Source organism: Pleurodeles waltl, chromosome 8 (assembly GCF_031143425.1).
Source record: "Pleurodeles waltl isolate 20211129_DDA chromosome 8, aPleWal1.hap1.20221129, whole genome shotgun sequence".
In the NCBI taxonomy this organism is placed as follows: Eukaryota; Metazoa; Chordata; class Amphibia; order Caudata; family Salamandridae; genus Pleurodeles; species Pleurodeles waltl.
In genome coordinates, this window is record NC_090447.1 from 63,912,921 (window position 1) to 63,934,861 (window position 21,941).

The following is a 21,941-nucleotide window of genomic DNA, read 5'->3' on the forward strand; positions in this document are numbered from 1 at the left end:
CTCAGTTTAATAGAATCTGTGCAAAGAACTATCGGGTTCTTTTATAATAATAGCACAAATTGTGAAACGTGGGCTGTCAGTGTGTTTATAAAAAACACAGTTGAGTCTTTGGGCATTTAGTACTCTTATTGCTTGTCTGTCTCACAAAACTATTTTTGGCTGTATAAAAAGGTCTCTGGTCACCTCTTACTTAAAATCTTTTCATCTGTTTTGAAAATTGAATGTTTGTAGACAATATTTATTTATTTATCCTTTCCTTATTGTTACTCTATTTGTGAAGATCAGAGAATAGGCCCTGAATTATGCTAGGGCCTATCTTGGCTCCTCACATGGAGTATATAGTCAGGGTAGATTATGACTGTAGTTCTCTGATTTTGATAAAAAGCAATGAGGAAACATACGCCAAAACATTGTCATCTCTTTCTTTCTCTCTCTCTCCTTCTCCCCCTGAGAACAACTGAACACAGAATGCAAGCATGGAACAACAGAATGCAGCTGTTGTTTGGGGTACTTTGTTTTAATGCATCCTTGTGTCAAAAATTGTGCAAGGATGGATTTCACACTAAAATACAGCACAAATTGACAGATTTGCATGTTGCATAATTCTGTGTAATTTTGTCAAAATTTCACATCATTACACAAAAGCAAATTAAATAAATTTTGCCCAAACCTAATGCAGATGCTTGTGAGGTTTATTTCAGATGCATATTATCAACAACAGGGGAATCTAGGTTTTTCAGGAGGTTCTCCTACCTGGTCTGACTCCTTTCAAGCTCCTTGTTCCTCCCAGTCATCTGTTTCTTGTTCATGGTCCTCGCTTAATTATGATAACGATGTTGATTGAGCCAGTCCATGAGAGAAGTAAATTCATCTTCATGGTCCTCGGTTAATTATGATGACGATGTTGACAGAGCTCCTTCATGAGAGAAGTACATGCAGAAGGAACTCCAAAGGTTGGTTTCTTATTTATCATTCATTTTATATCTTCCAGTGGAAGGATCCAGAAAAATTTTCAATTTAATGTTTTATGGCAAATTGATAGCCCTTTATCAAACGGGAGATAGACTGCCTCAGAAATTAATCATTGATCACTGATTGGCTGCACAAAATTCCATTTTGACTGAGAATGTTTTTTCAGATGCAGTACATAAAAAAAGATTAAACAACTTTGAAGAAGACCTATTCTGGTTTGAATTTGGCTAAGAGAGCTGATATTTGTGGTGTTTGTAGTTCCCAGTCTCTTGTTAAATATTGTCAGCCCCTTCCTACAGTTATGCAGAATGGTGAAGACTTTTTAGAAGTGCAGGCAATAATGGAGGCGCAGGCAAAGTAGTTACCAGACTTTGCATTTGGTGAGCTTACAGCTTCTTGAATGTCAGCAAGTGGTATGATGCAGCAAGAAGGCAAATTCATTTGACAGTTAAAGGTGGATGCTACTCAAAAATAATCTCAATTAAAAATGTCATTTTCAGGTAGCAAGTAATTTGTAGAAGACTTGGAATCAGTTAATTACAGGTCTTTCAAAAATCAGAAATATAGTCAGCCTTTTAGACAGAGTATTTTGATAAATTCAAAAAACTGTATGAGAGATCCAGACGGAAAGGATTTATTCCATCTTCTTTCAGATGAAAGTTTCAACCCAAACATCAGCCCAATGTCAACAAAAGGAATAATCAAGATTCCACAGAGAATTTTAATCAGTGATCTTGACTAGGATGTAAACAAACCTTCTATTCTCGAAAAAAACATTCTGGTTTTGGAATTGTCAATGCTAGCAGAAGTAAAGGCCATGTCAACTCTCTCTCTGTTTGCCTGTCCATTCTCATCTCTAATTTTCAGGGGACTGAAAATTTGGATTTGCAGATTTGGGTTGAGGACTCATCAGAATGTGGTGAGTAAAACTCCCAATTGACTCATTGTTTAATGCTATTTCATATTGTGCGTGTGTTCCTGACGGTGTTGTTTTTTAAAAATTTCTTTTTTCAAAATGTATATATTTCTTCTTAGATGGCTGGACCTTGGAAGGGGGCATAAGCTCAGTGTAGCCGGGTGTCAGAAACCCCGGCTACTTATGCGGAGAATCGTCCGTGCGTGGAGTGCCCCAGGGGGTCCCATGGACGAAGGACTTACACCAGCTGGAAACACGGACATCCGGGTTTCCAAAGGTATGAAAATAGTTGTGGGACCACACATGCGGCGCTTTGGTGTGGAAGAGGAGACGGACGTCGGAGAGAAGAGCGAGGAAACGACCACGAACGTCAGGAGCACGGAGGAAGACACCGCGGAAAGCGTTCTGCCTGGTGGCGAGGAGGAGAACACCAATCCAAGACCCATAGACTCCTGAGACAAGATACAGGACAGAGAAGGAGACTCCGAGGAGCAACAACTCCGCCACGTCCCTAGAGGGGAGTGGCTTCAGCACGTACGGTCCTGCCTAAAAACAAAGTTGAGCGCTATAGTGGGAAGAGAGGAGGGTGGAGAGAGGGAGCACAGGGAGGTTGGGAAGGGAAAATTGGGGAGGAGGACACCAAAAAGGGGGGAGCACTAGTCACAACCACGGAGGCAATTTAACTGTGATAAAGGAAGGAAGTTTGGGGTTCACCAGGGTGAAAACAGAGACAGGACCCTATCCACCCTTTCAGTCCTTTCTTTTACCCTCAGTTCTGGACCACTACCCCGACCATGAAGGCACCTATACACTGTAAAATAAAACCTCTTGTATAAAATCATCAACCTGAGTGTCTCTTTCATCCCTATCGCTATCCCACTGCCATAGTGGTGTCAGAAGTGCGATTGGTATAGTAGCGGTAGAGGACGGAAGGACAAGTAACCCAGAACACCATGGAAGGGAAACCCACACTAGAGGACATGATCCAAGAACTTGCAGAAGGCCAACGTCATCTACAGATGGTATGGGAGGCACAACAAAGGGAAGCCAAGGAGGATAGAGAGGCTCTCCAGAGTGCCCTCAAAAGCCAGACCACTATTATGGCAAATAATCAGTTGGTGCACGAGACAGCTTTACAAAAGCTAACTGACACCATTGCCGCCAGTAAGGTTCACCCCAACGTACCGAGTTCGGTACTCCAAAAGTTTCAAGAGGGGGAGGACCCTGATGCGTTCTTTACAAACCTTGAAAGGGTGGCCTCCTCCGCTCAATGGCCCGAAGAGCGATGGGGTCAGTATGTGGCTCCCTTATTGACGGGCATCCTACAAACTGCATATCAGGCGGCCAACCCGGATGGAAGCACACCCTACAACGAAATCAAGAAAAGTGTCATAGAAAGGGTGGGACACGACAAGCAATACTATCGTCTAAGAGTCCGCAAGATAAAGTCGGCCCCTTTCGAAGACCCCAGGACTTTACATTATAGGGTAAAGGACTTAGGACTTAAATGGCTAGGACCCATAGGGACGGAAAGAGAAGACGTTATAAAAGCGGTCCTTTTGGAACAGTATTTGGAATCCCTTCCTCCTCTCACACGTAGTTGGATTCGCCAACACCCTAAAGTCGATACCCCCATGGCCATTGACCTAGCCTGTGCCTACCATCCGTCTACTGAGTTTAAGAGTGGCCCTCCTGAACTAACAAACCCCTCTGCCCGTCCTCCAATAGTAACTCCCCACCCCCTTTCCTGGAAGGGGGTTGAAGACATTTCGTTTCCCCGAACAGTCGACCGGCCTCCTATGCAACAACCCCAATGTTATAGCTGTGGTGAATGGGGACACATAGCTCGGGCATGTCCTCGCAAGAAGGTCAAGGCAGAACTGGGAAGGGCAATCCTAGGTATATGCAGAAGATAAAGATGAACAGCGAAAGTATTAAGTCTCTAGTAGACTCGGGGTGTAGCCAGTCAGTCCTCAGAGCCGGTTTGGTTGACTTATCAGAATACCAGCCCCACCAACGGGTTTCCATATGCTGTATTCATGGAGACAAGAAGGACTACCCACTGGCATTATGGGAGAGAGAAAACAGAGGAGTACTTGTTGCGACGGTTTTATTGGCCGGGAGTTTATGCCCACATCCGACGATTTTGTGCACTATGTCCAAAATGTCAATTAGTAGACCCCGGATCCCAGAGGAAAGTACCCTTACAACCTTTGCCTATAATAGACATCCCCTTCTCCCGAGTTGGCATGGACCTGGTAGGTCCCCTCCTCCCCTCCACAAAAGGACATACCTACATACTGGTTCTCGTTGATTATGCCACCAGATACCCAGAAGCCATCCCTCTCACGAGTATGACGACCAAGAATGCGGCTCAGGCCATGATTGTTTTTTTTTTCCAGAGTCGGATTTCCTAACTAAATTTTAACGGATCAGTGTACTCCGTTCATGTCTGCCTTAATGACACATATCTGTAAAACATTGGGGGTCAAACAGCTCAAAACGTCAGTATATCATCCACAAACCGACGGCCTCATTGAAAGGTATAATCGCACTATAAAATCATTGTTGCGAAAAACCGTCTCTGAATCGGGGAGGGACTGTGATAGGAAACTCCCTCTGGTCCTATATGCAATAAGGTCCCATGAACAGGCCTCCACAGGCCATAGTCCTTTTGAGTTGGTCTTTGGGCGACAGCTCCGTAGTTTATTAGATATGGCGGCCGAGACATGGGAGGAAGAGGAAGGTGGGGAAAAACCCTTGTTAGAATTCATCCAGGAGCTCAGGTCCCAACTGCAGACGGTTTGGGAAGATGACCGCAAACACATGGAAAGAGCCCAGGAAAAGCAAAGGAGTTATTACGATCAGGGAGCAAAACCAAGACAATGATAAAGTGCTCCTACTACTTCCCAGTTCAGACAATAAGTTATTAGCCAAATGGCAGGGTCCATATATAGTCGTGAAACCAGTCTCCCCGGTTACGTATCTCATAGAATTGTCACAAAACCCAAAACGAGTGCAGATATATCATATTAACTTACTAAAAAAATGGGAAGAACCCGCTATTTCTGTACCACATGTAGCAACAGGGTTCTTGGTAACCCCTGACAAACCCTTGGACATTGAGTTATGTCCCACTACACCAGGGACATCATCCAAATGTCCCCAGATTAATCCCAACATACAAGAAAACCAACACAGACAGTTGAATGAACTTCTAGCTCAGCATACCAGGTCCTTTTCAGAAACTCCCGGGAAGACAACATTAATACAACATCATATTAAAACCCCAGAGGGTCAAACCGTGCGACTCCGACCTTACCGTATCCCAGAGGCACAAAAACATCTAATTGAGCAGGAAGTAAAAACCATGCTACAAATGAAGGTTATAGAGCCATCTGTCAGCCCCTGGTGCTCACCGATCGTGTTAGTCCCGAAACCAGACGGCTGGGTCTGTTTTTGCATTGATTTTCGCCGGTTAAATGCTATATCCCAATTTGATACGTATCCTATCCCACGAGTAGACGATCTACTCGAGAAATTAGGTAAGGCTCGATTTATGTCAACCCTTGATCTAACCAAGGTATATTGGCAAATACCACTGGCCCCAGCAGATCGGGAAAAGACAGCTTTCTCGACACCCTCAGGACTCTACCAGTTCACAGTACTACCGTTTGGCCTACATGGTGCCCCTGCTACCTTCCAAAGGTTAATGGACCATCTTTTAAGATCCCTCCAACATTGTGCGGCCGCGTATTTAGATGACATAGTGGTCTTTAGTGAATCATGGGAAGACCACCTCCACCATTTACACCGCGTTTTCCGTGTCCTAAGCACGGCAGGCCTCACAGCTAATCCGGCTAAATGTCACCTAGCCCATGACCACATCGCGTATCTCGGATATTTCATAGGGAAGGGACAACTGCGACCACAGACTAATAAAGTAGAGGCCATCCAACGAGTCCCAATTCCAACAACCAAAAAAGAGCTCCGTTCCTTCTTAGGTTTAACAGGCTATTACAGACGCTCCATACCCAATTATTCTACCTTGGCAGCCCCTCTTACCGACCTTTTGCGGAAGGACCAACCATCCAAACTATCTGCCTTCACTTCTAACCAACTATCTAGTTTCCATCACTTAAAGGCTCGCCTCATGACTGAACCGGTTTTACTATGCCCCGACTTTACTAAACCCTTCCACTTACAAACCGATGCCTCGGACGTAGGGTTAGGTGCGGTTCTGTCACAAGAAGATGACCAAGGACATAAACACCCTATAGTGTTTATAAGTAGAAAGCTGTTACCACAGGAACAACATTACCCAATAATTGAAAGGGAGTGTCTAGCCATTAAGTGGGCCATTGAGAATCTACAGTTCTACCTCTTGGGTCATTCATTCATCCTATACACCGATCATGCTACTCTCACCTGGTTAGCCACCCACAAGAACACGAACTCTCGCATACTATGGTGGTTCATGGAGCTCCAACCATTCTCATTTCAGATATGTCACATCCCAGGAACTCACCAATATACTGCTGACCATCTTTCCCGTTATCCTTGGGCAACGGAACTCCATCAGTCCCGTGCTTGGGAAGGGAGATGTAGCCGGGTGTCAGAAACCCCGGCTACATATGCGGAGAATCGTCCGTGCGCGGAGTACCCCGGGGTCCCATGGACGAAGGACTTACACCAGCTGGAAACCCGGATATCTGGATTTCCAAAGGTATGAAAATAGTTATAGGACAATGCGCACGGCGCGTTGGTGTGGAAGAGAAGACAGATGCCGGAGAGAAGAGGGAGGAAACGACCACGAATGTCGGGAGCACGGAGGAAGATGCCATGGAAAGGGTTCTGCCTGGAGGCGAGGAGGAGGACACCAATCCAAGACCCCTAGGCTCCTGAGACAAGATACAGGACGGAGAAGGAGACTCCAAGGAGCAACAACTCCGCCAAGTCCCTGGAGGAGCGTGGCTTCAGCAGGTACGGTCCTGCCTAAAAACAAAGTTGAGCGCTATAGTGGGAAGGGAGGAGGGTGGGGAGAGGGAGCAGAGGGAGGTTGGGAAGGGACAGTTGGGGAGGCGGACACCAAAAAGGGGGGAGCACTAGTCACAACCACGGAGGCAATTTAACTGTGATAAAGGAAGGAAGTTTGGGGTTCACCAGGGTGAAAACGGAGACAGGACCCTATCCACCCTTTCAGTCCTTTTCTTTTACCCTCAGTTCTGGACCACTACCCTGACCATCACCGTTCCCACTGCATCACTCTCTCTCTATATCTCTCTCTCTCTCTCTCTACGCCCTTCCCCCCCCCCTACTAACACCATCCCAGGAATCCCCAGACACACAACTTACCTACTGTTCATTCTTTTTCCGGTCCACCTCACAACACCACTGCCGAGAGTCATATCACCAACCGCCGGGGATCCTAGAAGAGAAGAAAACAAAGGAGATAAGCAACATCTAAAGAAAGAGAGAGACTGTATGAAGGCACCTACACACTTTAAAATAAAACCTCTTGTATAAAATCATCAACCTGAGTGTCTCTTTCATCCCTATCGCTATCCCACTGTCACACTCAGCTTCACAGGTTTCCTCCCTCCTCCTCATTCTAGCAATGCAGAATATGGAATGTCCTGTTCTAGTAATTATGAATGTGCTACAAAGGTTGGAGCAAGAACTTCAGTGGTTGACCCTGAAGGAATTTTGTACAGTTCACTGTCAGCGATCTCTAGGAAAGTTACTTCAATATTTTAAGAGAAATATGATCAACAGGTACATACATTTTATTCCAAATGTCGGGATGTTTTGAACAATTGTTCTGAAACCTTGAATATGACAAATCTCTTTGCTCATTATGGCATAGTGTTGTTGAACTTGTCTGGTTCATATAAGGAACATCAGGTATTTTTTATTGAACATAACAATGTGGAAGATTTAATGGAGTTCACTCCTATATGTCTGTCTGAGATGTGTGGTTGTAATATCATGGAAAGTTTGAGTTTCATTCCTCAAGTCTCAACCTTTCTTCTTTTCTCCACATCCATTTTCTCTCACTGTAATGAGTTTGATAGAGGAATGTAAACTTGTGGTTTTAGAATTGATCCCATCCATTGTAACCCTTTTGAGGGCCCTTTGACATCTCACCCTTTGGGTAAGTGGGTTCAGATGTTGGATAGGAGGGAGTCATTAGACACTTAGAGGATCATTACGACCCTGGTGGTCTTGAAACCACCAGGGTCGCGGTGGCGGTCGGACCGCCGCCAATGTGGCAGTCTGGCAGCCACATTGCAACCGTGACAGTCGCACCACGGTCGGACCGCCAGCATCGCCAAATCACAACTATTTGTTGATCTGCCGGTGCTGGCTGTCCTAAGACGCCAGGGCATCGCTGTAAGCAGCCCTGCCTTATGGATTATGAGTTCCTTCTCTGCCACAGATTACATGGCGGTAGCCCCGCCATTTAAAGGCTGGGGAAGACGGGGTGCAGGGTGCCCCATGGGGCCCCATGCACTTGGCATGAGCAGTGCAGGGACACCCTGGACAGCACCATCGCGATTTTCACTGTTTGCTTTGCAGACAGTGAAAATCATTACAGGTGCACCCTACCCACTACAGCATTGCCACCGGCTCAATTATGAGCCAGCGTCAGTTTTGTAGGCTGTTTCCCAATGGGCCAGAAGGTGGAAACTCTGTTTCCACCTGCTGACCCAGTGGGAAACTCCTAATGGGACCTACGGGAAGGGAACCGCACTGGCGGTACCCTGACTGCAGGAGTTTGGCAGAAGGCCTTTTCTGTTCGCCAAACTCTTAATGACCCCCTTGGTGTAAGAAAAATAACCCTTCTCCTACAGGCTGTTCAATAACAATGTATTGCAGTTTTTACAAGAAGTTTTTGGTGTGTCAACTTCAAAACAAAGGCTACAGTGGGTATCTATTACAGCTTTTCACTGCCCTTGGGTGGCATTGTTGGAGTTAGAAGGCTGGTTTTAAGAGTGTGTAAGATATTTGATGCTTCAAGGTTGTGAGAAAGTGGATTATAGTTGAGGAGGGTGGTAGTCCAAGGCTAGTAATAATGAAGTATTCTAATTAGGTCCAGTTAAGGTTTTAGTAATTTAAACCTGAGCTCAATCTCTAGTAGCTATGGTATAGAGCAGACAGGCTTAACTGAAAAAAAGTCTAACACATTTAGAAAATGACACCAAAACAACCACAATCCAACAAGGGGAACATGGAGATATTAGTTTTTAAAGTTTTTAATAAAAATAGCAGCAAAAATGGTTAACTGAATACCATGGTAATCTGGCTGTGTTTAGCTAATACCTAGACTAGAGTTAATGCTGACTGAAATGGAGCTGCAGTCGGATACCCAGATCAGGTTGTCCCGGTTGAAAGTTTTACCTTCTGACTTAGGGCTTGATTTATAGTTCAGCGGACTGATTACTCCACAACAAATGTGAGATATCCCATCTGCCGTATTATGATTCCCATAGGATATAATGGGATCGTAATGCGACAAATTGGATATCTGTCTCTTTTGTGACAGAGTTGTAGGAAAGTACCATCTTGCCTGGCATGTTACCCCCATTTTTACATGTATCAGTTTGTTTTTACCTGTCTCACTGGGATCCTGCTAGTCAGGACCCCAGTGGTCATAGTTTGTGGCCAGAGTGTGTGTATCTGTGCAGTGACTAACTGTGTCACAGAGGCTCTGCTAATCAGAACCTCAGTGCTTATGCTCTCTATGCCTTTAAATTTGTCACTGCAGGCTAGTGACCACTTTTTACCAATTTCAATTGGCATACTAGAACACTGTTATAATTCCCTAGCATATGGTACCAAGGTACCCAGGGTATTAGGATTCCAGGAGATCCCTATGGGCTGCAACATTTCTTTTGCCTCCCATAGGGAGCTCAGACAAACCTTTACACAGGACTGCCACTGCAGCCTGAATGAAATAACACACACGTTATTTCACAGCCATTTTCACTGCACTTAAGTAATTTATAAGTCACCTATATGTCTAACCTTCACTTGCTGAAGGATAGGTGCAAAGTTACTAAGTGTGAGGGCACCCTTGCACTAGTAAAGGTGCCCCCACATAGTTTAGCGCCATTTCCCTGGACTTTGTGAGTGCGGGGACACATTACACACGTGCACTACATATAGGTCAAAATCCTATATGTAGCTTCACAATGGCAACTTCGAATATGGGCATGTAACATGCCTAAGATCATGGAATTGTCCCCCCATGCTAAATATGGTATTGGGGTACCAATTCCATGCATCCCCGGGGCTCCACCAGCTTTCTGGTGTTTTCTCTGCAGCTACCGCTGCTGCCACCCCACAGACAGGGTTCTGCCCTTCTGGGGTCTGGATAGCCCAGTCCCAGGAAGGCTGAATGAAGAATTTCCTCCGAGAGAAGGTGTTACACCCTCTCCCTTTGGAAATAGGTGTTAAAGGCTAGGGAGGGGTAGCCTCTTCCAGCCTCTGGAAATGCTTTGAAGGTTACAGATGGTGCCTTCCTTGCATAAACCAGTCTACACCGGTTTAGGGAACCCCCAGTCCCTCCTCTGTCATGAAACTGGACAAAGGAAAGGGGAGTGACCACTCTCCTGTCCATCACCATCCCAGGGGTGGTGCCCAGATCTCCTCCAGTGTGTCCCAGACCTCTGCCACCTTGGATCCAGAGGTGTGAGGGCACTCTGGAGGCTTCTAAGTGGCCAGTGCCAGCAGGTGACGTCAGAGACCCCTCCTGATAGGTGCTTACCTGACAAGGTGGCCAATCCTCCTCTGAGGGCTCTTTAGGGTCTCTCCAGTGGGTTTTTCCTCAGATAACGACTTGTATGAATTCACCAGTGTTCCTCTGCACCTCTATCTTTGACTTCTGCCAAGGATTGACCGCTGACTGCTCCAGGACGCCTGCAAAACTGCAACAAAGTAGCAAGAAAACTACCAGCGATATTGTAGCACCTAATCCTGCTGGCTTTCTCGACTGTTTCCTGGTGGTGCATGCTTTGGGGGCTGCCTGCCTTCATCCTGCACTGGAAGCCACAAAGAAATCTCCTGTGGGTCGATGGAATCTTCCCCCTGCTTCAGCAGGCACTAAACTTCAGCATCACCAGTACTCTGGGACCCCTCTCATCCTGACGAGCGTGGCCCTTGGAACACAGGGGGTGGACCCAAGTGACCCAGACTGTCCAGTGGTCCAACTGTCCAAATTTGGAGGAGCTAAGTCCTTGCCTCCCCTCTCCAGACAGTAATCCTGTGCACCGCATGAACTGCAGCTACAAGGGTTTCTATGCATATTTCCATGAAATCCTGCATGCACAGCCAAGCCTAGGTCCCCCGCACTCTGTCCTGCGATGCACAGCTCCCTGAATTGATCTCCGGTGTCGTGGGACCCTCTTTTGCAGTGTTGAGACGACTGCTGTGTTCAGACTTCTTGAACCCGTATTCAAGGACTTCTGTGGGTGCTACCTTCTTGTACATTGCTGAGGGCCCCCTCTGTCTCCTCTCCCAAGTGGCGACATCCTGGTCCTTCCTGGGCCCAGGCAGCACCCTTTTGCATGGCTTGTTTGCGGTATTTTGCCAAGGAAACAACTCTGCATCCTCCAGCACTCCTTGGGACATCTTCTGCACGACAAGAAGTTCCTAGCACCTTTCGTTGTTGCAGAATCTTCAGCTTCTTCCATCTGAAGGCAGCCATTTTCCACCTTCATCCGGGGTTTAGTGGGCTCCTGCCCCCCGGACACTTTCACAACTCTTGGACTTGGTCCCCTTCCTTTGCAGGTCCTCAGGTCCAGGAATCCGTCTTCAGTGCTTTGCAGTCTGTTGTGGTCTTTGCAAAATCCTCTATCACAAGTTTAGTGTGTTTCTGGGGAAATAGTAGTACTTTACTCCTACTTTCCAGGGTCTTGGGGTGGGGTACCTTAGTGTTTTCTTACACTCCCAGCAACCCTCTACACACTACACTAGCCTAGGGGTCCATTCGTGGTTTGCATTCCACTTTCTTAATATATGGTTTGTGTTGCCCCTAGGCCTATTGCATCCTATTGTATTCTACAGTGTTTGCACTAATTTCTGACTGTTTTACCTACCTGATTTTGGTTTGTGTATATATTTTGTGTATTTTACTTACCTCCTAAGGGAGTATATCCTCTGAGATATTTTTGGCACATTGTCACTAAAATAAAGTACCTTTATTTTTAGTAACTCTGAGTATTGTCTTTCTTATGATATAGTACCTACATGATATAAGTGGTATAGTAGGAGTTTTGCATGTCTCCTAGTTCAGCCTAAGCTGCTCTGCTATAGCTACCTCTATCAGCCTAAGCTGCTAGAATACTACTAATCTACTAATAAGGGATAACTGGACCTGGCACAAGGTGTAAGTACCATCAGGTACCCACTATAAGCCAGGCCAGCCTCCTACAAGAGTAACCCCATCCACCAAACTTTAAATCATGCCCTTGGTCTTTGAAATGGGAATCAAAAATCTTAATCAAGGCAGAAGGCTGTGGTTGAGATGGATTCCACAAGGCTGGATAGCTGTCGGATGAAGCCCCAGCGAAGCTGTTGACTTTTGGCATTAAAGCTCCGAGAGCAGGAAATTCAAAATTTGAACTAAAGGAAGATCCCTCACCGGCTGATTACTTTTGGTGCCTTTGCCTGGCAAAGATTTGTATCTTTGGTCTTGGTTATTTTTGTGGAAATTGTTTTCCTCCAGTGGGATAAGGCTGAAAGCTGCAGCTGAACAAAGCTCCACAAAGTAGGATACCTTCTCCACTATGTCCCACTGAAAGAGAGTTGCTGCTGTGGAAGAGCTCCGGGACACCAGAATCTTTGTCCATCATCAATGCACCTTCATCGGATTGACTTCAAAGGTTTGTCACAGTCTTCAGTCATTTGTTTTAGGTTTAGGCAGGAAGTGTACAACTTGACACCAGCCAAGGGTTCCAGGCCCTCAGAAACAGCAGTTGGGGGTCAGGACTCACTAAAACAGAATCCACCAGGAGGGTCTAGGGCAAGTCCAGCTAGGACTGGTCTGCTGGGCTCTCCCAGGAAAGTGGGCTTCTTGCAGCTTTTGTTCCCCTGTAGCTTAACAAGAGGTCAGCCATATGACTCATTGAGTCAAATATTTGGTCCTAGGAACAAGTGGATGATGTTTCAGCCCTTATGATTAACCTCACAGGTCTCAACAACAGCTGCTATCCTTCTTCTGTCTTCCACAGGTCCAGCAGTTATCTAGAGAGGGTGCACAGGGTTGCCGCTATTATGCATGGCACTAGCCTGTGGATGGGGTTGATTACTGGCCCCGCGCTGACCAGTAGGGAAAAAGTTCCCAACAGCATTACCTGTTTGCCCAACTACAAAGAATCCAAGAGTGCCCAATCTTCTGCTATGCCACATGGTAGAACATTCCTTCCATTGTTTCGAGCTTCTGTGCCAACCCTAGCACGGAGGCCAGGGAAATGAGCAAACCCCTGTTGCCACTCAAAACGGTTGTAGGGGCAGCTCTCCTCTCACTGACATTGGTGCATTGCCGGCTAGATAGACGAAAAGGAGACAGGACCAGGTGTAAGCTACATCTGCCAGTGGCAGTTGAGACATCCTTTGAAGATATGCAGGGGGCTTGGCACAGTCCCCAAGCCATCCTGTACGGGAAGATCAACATATGCTTACACCTTGGCCTTTGTTTCAGCTCTGGGGGCCAATTTATACCAAAAGAAGGAGTTAATTGGTTCATGGGTGACCAATAGATGAGTCTCTAGAGGCCTTAGGCAGACTAAAGATAACTTTTTTAAAGTGTCTTTTGTAAAATATTTGTAATGAATATGATTTCACCAATAAATTGGATTTGTAATATATATTTTAAAATGTCAAAGAACAAACTTTTAATCTGCTCACTAGGAGGTGAACTATATCAATTATACCACCGCTTTCCTATGGAACAGCTATGTTTCCTACAGTGAAAATAGATTTTAGAAAATTTTCACTGTAAGGATGTTTAACATTACAGTGCTACATATCTTACTTTTAAATACCATGCATTCTGCCTTATCATCATTTAAGGCCTACCTAGGGGTGATTTATTAATAATTAAAAGGAGGGTTTAGGGTCGTCAAAAGAGGGTATTTTTAACAGGTTGGATTTGCAGGTTAAACCTAAGGAACCATATTACTGGTGACAGAGCTGCAATCATGTTTTGCATAGTCACTTTACTGATGGCACAACAGATGCTGCAATCAGCTAGTCACATGTAACTGACAGGCCTTGGGTACAATTTGTATTGTATACTAGTGACTTATAAGTAAGTTAAATATGCCAAATATGACAAATAAAACAGTTTACAGGCCACAGCACATACACTGGTCACTGAAGAACAGAGTTCCAGTCTGCAGAGCCCAAAAACAAGCAATAAAATGTATCAAAAAGTGTTGAGTCGTCATGCAAGAAGGGGCAGAAAGGGACATTTTCCTATACTAAAAAACGTTTCTCCTTCTTAAGATTTACATTTAATTCTAAATATTCTTAAGAATGCTCCATTTGAATTTTTGCAGGAGGTTTTAGTTAAATTGTTATCAGGGAGGTCTTATTTTTGGTATTATTAACTTCAGCTAGATGTATAGGCAAACGCAGTGCTCTAATGGGTGCACCCCCATATTTAAAATTCTTCAGAGTTAGGATGGTGCTTTGATTAATTCTTAAGGTAAACAGAGCATCCCATAGGAACAACATAATTGCCCTTCCTGTTTTTCTTTGTGTTCAAGCAAGAATAATATGAATTACTCAAAATTGAATGTGATAAGGGTTGTTAAGATTTATTTTCAACTATTCCAGTTGATCCTTTGTTAACTTAGGGGAGGGGGATTGGAAGTCCTCTATATCAACTTTTGCAAGTGTATCAAGGAAGCAATAATTGTGTCTTGCATCAACATGGGCTAATGCACCTACATTTACTAAACATCACAGACTGAATTTAGCTCAAGAAAACAATTGTCATTTGGATCTTGTATTTTGGGAAGTGGACTGGTGTTCAATATTATTCCATGGGAGCAACAGTAGGATGTTTTTCTTATCTGAAAAAGGAAATATTCTTAGCATGTTAGCTTATTTTGAGATATTATTTATTCTAACTCTGAATGTTGTTATGATGAAGCTTTGGCATAGAAAGGGAATGAGGAGGGCAGATGAGAAGGTAATGTCTGGATTACTCACGGTAATCTTTATTCATCTAATTCAGCACTTCTCATCTCATTACTTATTCCCTCCCTCCTTCTCAATAATTATTACATTAGAGTGGGTGCGTCTATGGGTGTATGTGTGTGTGTGCGAGTGTGTGCAAGTGTGTGACAGCATGTTTGTGTGTGTCTGTGTGTCTTGTCCTTGTAAGTCCAAAGCTCTCCAAAGTCCTGGAAGATGCACTCTTCCTTAATTGGCAGAGTGATTGAAATGTAAGTGGAGACAGAGTTTTGTTTGACCCTGGCCTCCTGCCAGCTCCCCAAAATAGACAAATACTGACCCTATTCAGCCTATACTTGCTCTTCATCAGGTCTTTGTGAGGAGATTCACTGCATCAACACTGACAGATGTTTGCCCAAATAGGGCCCAGCTGGTTACAGTTTTCAACACAGATAGGCCCAGACTAAGGACTTAGGAGAAAAACTCTGAGGAAGCCTAACTGATATCTGCATAAATGGAGGGTGTCTTGAGTAAATTAGCAAATTAGGAGTCATTAGGGACTTAAAGACCAGCTCGTCAGAACTGACCTTAAAAGTATATACTTCCAATAGACAGTCACACTACTTTTACAATCCCTGACCCTGGGAAAACCTGCTTCTATATCTGCCTGTACCCAGCCCCAAAGGGAAATAGGATTTTCTATGTTACCCAAGTCATTTTGATAGTGTTCCATTTTCTGAAGTCGCCCTTCTGATTTAGAAACTTTCGGATGTGTATTTCTAGCCTCCATGGTTTTAAAATCAATATTTTACATCAGTATAAAATCCTCACTCCAATTCCCCCTTCCCAGCTGTAATTGATAGATCCTGTGGAACAGTGGCTAACATAACCCAGAGAATACATTAAATGGAAATCTTGAATGTGATCAAACTATTCAGAGCCACAGTCTTTATTTAAAAATGTGGTATCCCAAGGTGATGCCCTTGCTAATCACACTCCTAGTTTTTACCTGCAATGACTATATAAACACTTAGGTCCCGATCTAAAGTTCAACGTCAACTGTGAGCAGCGCATCAGAAACCCTATCCTCAAGATTTAACTGAAGAGCTACCTATTGTATGATTTGAAATTTGGCACACTAAATATAGTGTTTGAAGTTGGGTGGGACTGATATTCATGTTTGGGTGTGTGGGAAAGAAAGGTGAATTCACTAAGTATACCACACTGCGTTGAAAATCCCTCTGCATTTTTAAATCTTAGCTAAGCTTTAAAAACAGTAATTTAAGGGACACCTGGTGACACTGGGTCAGGGAAAATCCTAACAATCTCCCTAGTCAGCTGTCTCAAGGGTGTACCCGAGGAGCCCTACTGAGCTACGCCCTGATTGAAGTCAACATACATTTAGTTTATGGTGGCAGTAGATGCACCATGGATTGATGGCTATTGCCCTGAGTAAATAAAGGCCAGTAACCAATGATATTAGTGTTGCATTTGGCATTAATGTTTGTATTTATTTTTGGCAATCAATCAGAGTGTTTGTGATCAGATAAAACAAGGTTCTGATCACAAAACTGATCATGAAACATAGCAGTAGTACAGTGATCCCAACTGTGAGATATTGGGTTGTTGGTTGACTCGGGTGTGAGTCAGGGTCAAGCAAATGTCATAATCTCTTTGAGGGTGAACCACAGAAAGTCACTAAACTAACATGTGATTAACCCTGAGTAGCTTGACCCAAAAAACAGTCATGCCTTACCTTTGAGGCAATGTGTGAAGTATTTATGCACCACACAAACAGTAATAAGGTAAAAACATAGCTCAAGAAAAGTCCCAAAGCAACTTAGGAAAATAGAGTCAATTCTGATAAATTGTTTGGCACCAAAAAAACTAAACTCCAATCAGTAGAACCATAGTTATGATTTTTGGATGTTAAGGTTAAAAAATAGGGCCTACAAAATAAAAGTGCCAACCACAGACTTCTGGTCATCTTTAGAACCAAAACCATATATCCAGAGATGTATGGAGACCTCTTGGGGGTTCCGGACTCACTCAGGCTGGGTCCACATGTGGGTACAAGGTGTGGGAGCCTGTTATGTCCCTCTGTCATTGAACAGCAAGCTATCCCTTGGAGTCACTTCTGCTAGTCCTGGGTGCAGGTGTAGATGCAGGACTCAATAGCAGGCCTGGCCCCGGAGACTTCAAGACAGGTTACAGGAAGCAAAGCAGTCCTCCAGGTACAACAGCAGTTGAGCAGAGTGCACAGCAGGTCACAGCAGCAGACAGTCCTCTGGGAGTCCTTCCAAAGGTCCAGTAGTGAACTGAAGAGTAGATCTGATGACCCTATTTTTATACCCTGGTGCCCTTCTCCTGGAACCTGGATGAAGATTCTGAAAAGGTCTTTAGAAGTTCTTAGAATTTCTTGACTCCCCTGCCATGGTTCCAAGCTGGCTGCAGTATCAATACAGAGCTATTAGGCCTATGTAAGGAGACAGGACACAGCTTATTCAGATACAAGTGGTGCTGTGCTCAGCTTCCCCCTACCCCCCACCATCAATCCAGTTAATGGCCCATTGAAGAACACCTAATCTCACTATTGTGTGGCTGTCTGGAAGGAAGTCACAAAGTCGAACTTTCAGCTACACCCAGTCATATGACCCAAGACAGACTGCAGGCACAAAGGGCTAAGGGCAGGGAAATGCCAACTTTCTAAAAGTGCCATTTTCAAAATTGTAATGAAAAATCTGACTTTACCATTAAAGAGGGTTTAACACTACAGCTCCAGAGGCATCAAACATGATGTGTCTACCTTCTCTAAATTAGGGATTACATCTTATTAAAAGTAATAAGAAATCCCCATCATTATCTTATGGGAGGGGTAGACCTCAAAGTAGTGAAAAATGAATTTCTTAGTCTTTCACTACCAGGACATGTAAACCATAAACAACTTTTCTAGTCATTTATTTACACAGCACACTGCCCTAGGGGCTTCATAGGGCCTACTTTAGGGATAACACATGTAATAGAAGGGGAGTTTAAGGGTGGCAAGAGGGTAAATGTCAAGTCTACATGACAGTGGGATGCTGCACTCAGGCTGCATTGGCAAGCCTGGGACAAGTTTTACGGTGATACTTAGATGGGTTGCATGATAAGTTCTGAAGGCCCACTTGTAGCATTTAATTTACAGGCCATTGGTATATGGCATACCCTTCTACAAGGTACTTCTAAGTAAATTAAAAATGCCAATTTGGTATAAACCAAATAAACCATATTTTAGAGAGAGAGCACAAGCACTTTAGCACTGTTTAGCAGTGGTAACGTGCAAAGAGTCCTAAGGCCAACAAAAGCTAAAATCCAGCAAAAATAGGAGCAGGAAGGCAAAACATTTGGGGCTGACCCTGTATAGAGGACCATTATCAACATCACCCTTTCCCGGTGTGTGAGAAAGTCATCCTTTTGCCCTGATCAACACACATTTTGACTGATACTGGTAATTACTGACTGTGCCCTGGGCTCTGCTAACCAGATCCCGGGCCAATGCTCTGGTAAAAGGGATATGCAAATTAGGACAGCTTAGCCAGATCTTAATTCCATGGAGGGGTTTCCTCCATCTTGGGTTTTGGAAGAATGGTGCTTCTTTGGATTGTTTTTGCCACTCTTCACAGGAAGTGGTCACCCCAGAGGGTGGCACCCTGCACCCCATTGGTCAGGGGTGCCCCCTTCTTACCAGCCCAGGATTACTAGATACATATGGCAGAGCTGCCCAGCATCTTATAACACTGTCTGAACTAGAAGTATAAGAAGGACTGCCTGGTCTGCACCACAAAGGACTGCACTTTACATGACTGCACCTGCGGCACACTAAGGACCTACAGCTCTAAGGATTTTACCTGGCTTCAAGAGAGTGAAGGAGTAGACTCCTTGAAAGCAATAGTTTAAAAGAGATTCACCTGCAACATCCCCACCAAGTAGGACCCAGATTAGCACCTTCAGCTGGACTTTTGAGGATTTGCCAAGTGCATTCTGAAAAACGTAGTCCCAACATCTCAAGGACTCTCTCATAGCTTCTATACCCTTGCATTGGTGTTGTGGACCACTGGATATCAAAAGGACGACTTCTGGGAGGAGATCCAGAAGTTTGGAGAAGATTAGAGAACTTTTGTAAAAAAGCTCCTTAAGGTGACCGACCCGTCGACAAGAGTCAAGCTGCCGACGTCGAACCACGACCCGGCCTGAATTTCCGATTTGTCCCACTGAAGCTCTGGAGATTTTCAATATCGATGAGACTTCCAGGGGTTGACCAGGAGCCCACGTTGATCCAAACCGATGAGGTCACATCGAATCCTGGTCTGAGGAGGAGCCACACCGATGATGAGAGAAAAAGTTCTAAAATAATAACTAAGTCTGAAGGTAAACTTTGACTTCGGCCTCCTGCTCAGTGTATCTGAGCAGAGCTCCATTGCAGTCAGCCTCACATTGTGACTTGGTCCCGGTAAAACGCAACCAGATGTGGACAGTTGACGCTATTGGTTTTTAAGCACTATAAAGCACATTGTTTAAATTTATTCTTTAAAAATTCATATCTTTGCTTCCCCATATTGGATTGTTGTTGTTTTGGTATCATTTTAAAGATAAAGATATTTCCTATCTTTATAAATTGGTATCGGATTTTTATTGTGTGTCGTGTCTTACTTATTTAATGTATCAGTGTTTTAAATCCTTTGCACACCTGTCTCCTAAATTAAGCCTACCTACTCTTTGTCAGCTATGAGGCGTTGAGCCAGGAATTAATTTACTGCGACCTTGACTGAACCTTTTATTGTGCTTGTGACCTTATTACTATTGGTAGGTCCTTTCTTATTGCTACTAATAAACCATTTTCCAACATTTGGTGTTTAGTTGTGAGGATACGTACTTGTGTTTAACTGAGCCATACAATAATTAAGTTAAGATCTTTAAAAATCCTCTAAATTAACTTAAAACAAAAATAGATTTTTAAAATGTTTAAATTTGGCCGAAACTGTTTTCAATCTATTTTTTTTAATTCTCCTAACTCTCTCTGATTTGCAAAGTTGTTTTATTCAGGCCCAAAACTAGGGATACCGTGGAGCTTGATCTTGCTAACCTGTCCAAACTCACATTGGCTTAGCTTAGGGTACAGTGTATGGCCTAGGGGCTACCTGCTGCTAATAGGATTAGGAAGGCAGAATTGACTAGGTCTCTTAAAGCCAGGGTGCAGAAAGCTCCACAGAGTAAAGGGAGGGGGAGGATGACCCCTCCAACAATCCCAAGGAGGAAAAGGATGACAACATGTCCTTTATTTCCAGTAGTAGGTTCGTACTTCCAGCTAGAGGAGGGTGGGGAGGCTCCCCAAAAGGAGAACCAGAGCTGTCTCTTGAAGAAAGAAAGCCTCAGGCTCAGTTGGAAGCTCTAGTCTTGGAGAAGGAGAAGCTAGAACTAGAGAAGAAAAAGTAGACAAGAGAGGAAGAGATGATAAATGATGGCAGCAACAAAGAGGAAGGTACTCAGATGTCCAGACGTGGGTCCCATGCTCACGGTGCCACTGGATTCATGCTAACCTTGCTGATGAGGGATGATATCCCAAAACGGGTCCCAGAACGCTTGTTTCTTGTCCAGGGAGGACCTTGCCTGGCAGTTCAGTCTAGACTGTTCCCATGGTGAACAGGGTCAAGCCTGATTTGCATATGGCTGGGTCCAAACTGGGATGGTATGGTGTGCAAAAGAACAATGGATTAAACCCAGATCTGTGACTGGGGGTGAGTGACTGAAAAAGTTCAGCACTCCATCCATCATCCTTTTGTGTCACTACCTTTGGACTTACACAATGTTTTGGAAATTGAAAACCTCCAGCAAGACAAAGCTGCAAGCTGTGACCAGAGAGGGCTCCATAGGGACAGTTGCAATTGCAGAGAGGTCCAGCTGAACAGGATTTGCTGCTGCAGAGAAGAACGTAGCAGAAGGTAACACAAAGTCAGGGAAACCAGCAATGCATTTTTGGCAGATCGGCTGACAGTTCCTGTCTCCTGACGGTTCTGCCAGTACTTTGTGGTGAAAGCTTTTAGCATTAGGCAGGAGCAGCACATTTACCACAACTTTCAGGGGTCCAGGACTTGGGGGGCACCACTTGGGGGGAGGGGTTAAGACTCACAATAGCAGTTGCCAGGTGCAGGGTTCAAGGACTCTGGATCTTGTTATGTCTCTGTAGCTCAGTTAAGCAGCCAGCCAAATAGCCCTTAGAGTTACTCTGGTAGTCTGTAGTTCAAACAGCAAGGCAGGCCTCAAGCAACAGGGCAGTCCTCTGGGGAGCAAGACAGTTCTCGGGTAGCAGAGAAGGCCTCTGGAGAGTCCAGGCAGTCCTTCTGAAATCTTCCACAGGTACAGGAGTATACTGAAGAAGTGAATTACGGCAACAATAACTTTGCATCTACTAACAACTCTTACTTTCTTGACCTCTCTCTAGCTATTAGTTGTTTGGTTGACAGGGCTCACGCGAGTGGCGGGCCCTTTAATGTACTTTTGGCAGGGGATTTCAATGCCAAACGGAGAGATATATCCACCTCAGTGGATTCCCCCTTCGATCCTGCTAGTAGAGAAGTGGATCAAACAGGGCTGAACCCGAAGGGACGGCACCTACATGCCCTCCTTCTGGTGTGCAACGTGGTTAGCCCTAAATCCTGCCCAGATATAGTAGTGGCACCAACTTTTATTGGCCAGGGCTGCAGCTCCACAATTGATTACATATTCATTTCCCAGAACCTCTTACCCTGGCTAATGGGCTTGAAGTGATTCCCTCAGTTTTCAGTGACCATAACCTCTTAGCGATTTAACTTAAAGTGCCCTCCCAGACTAA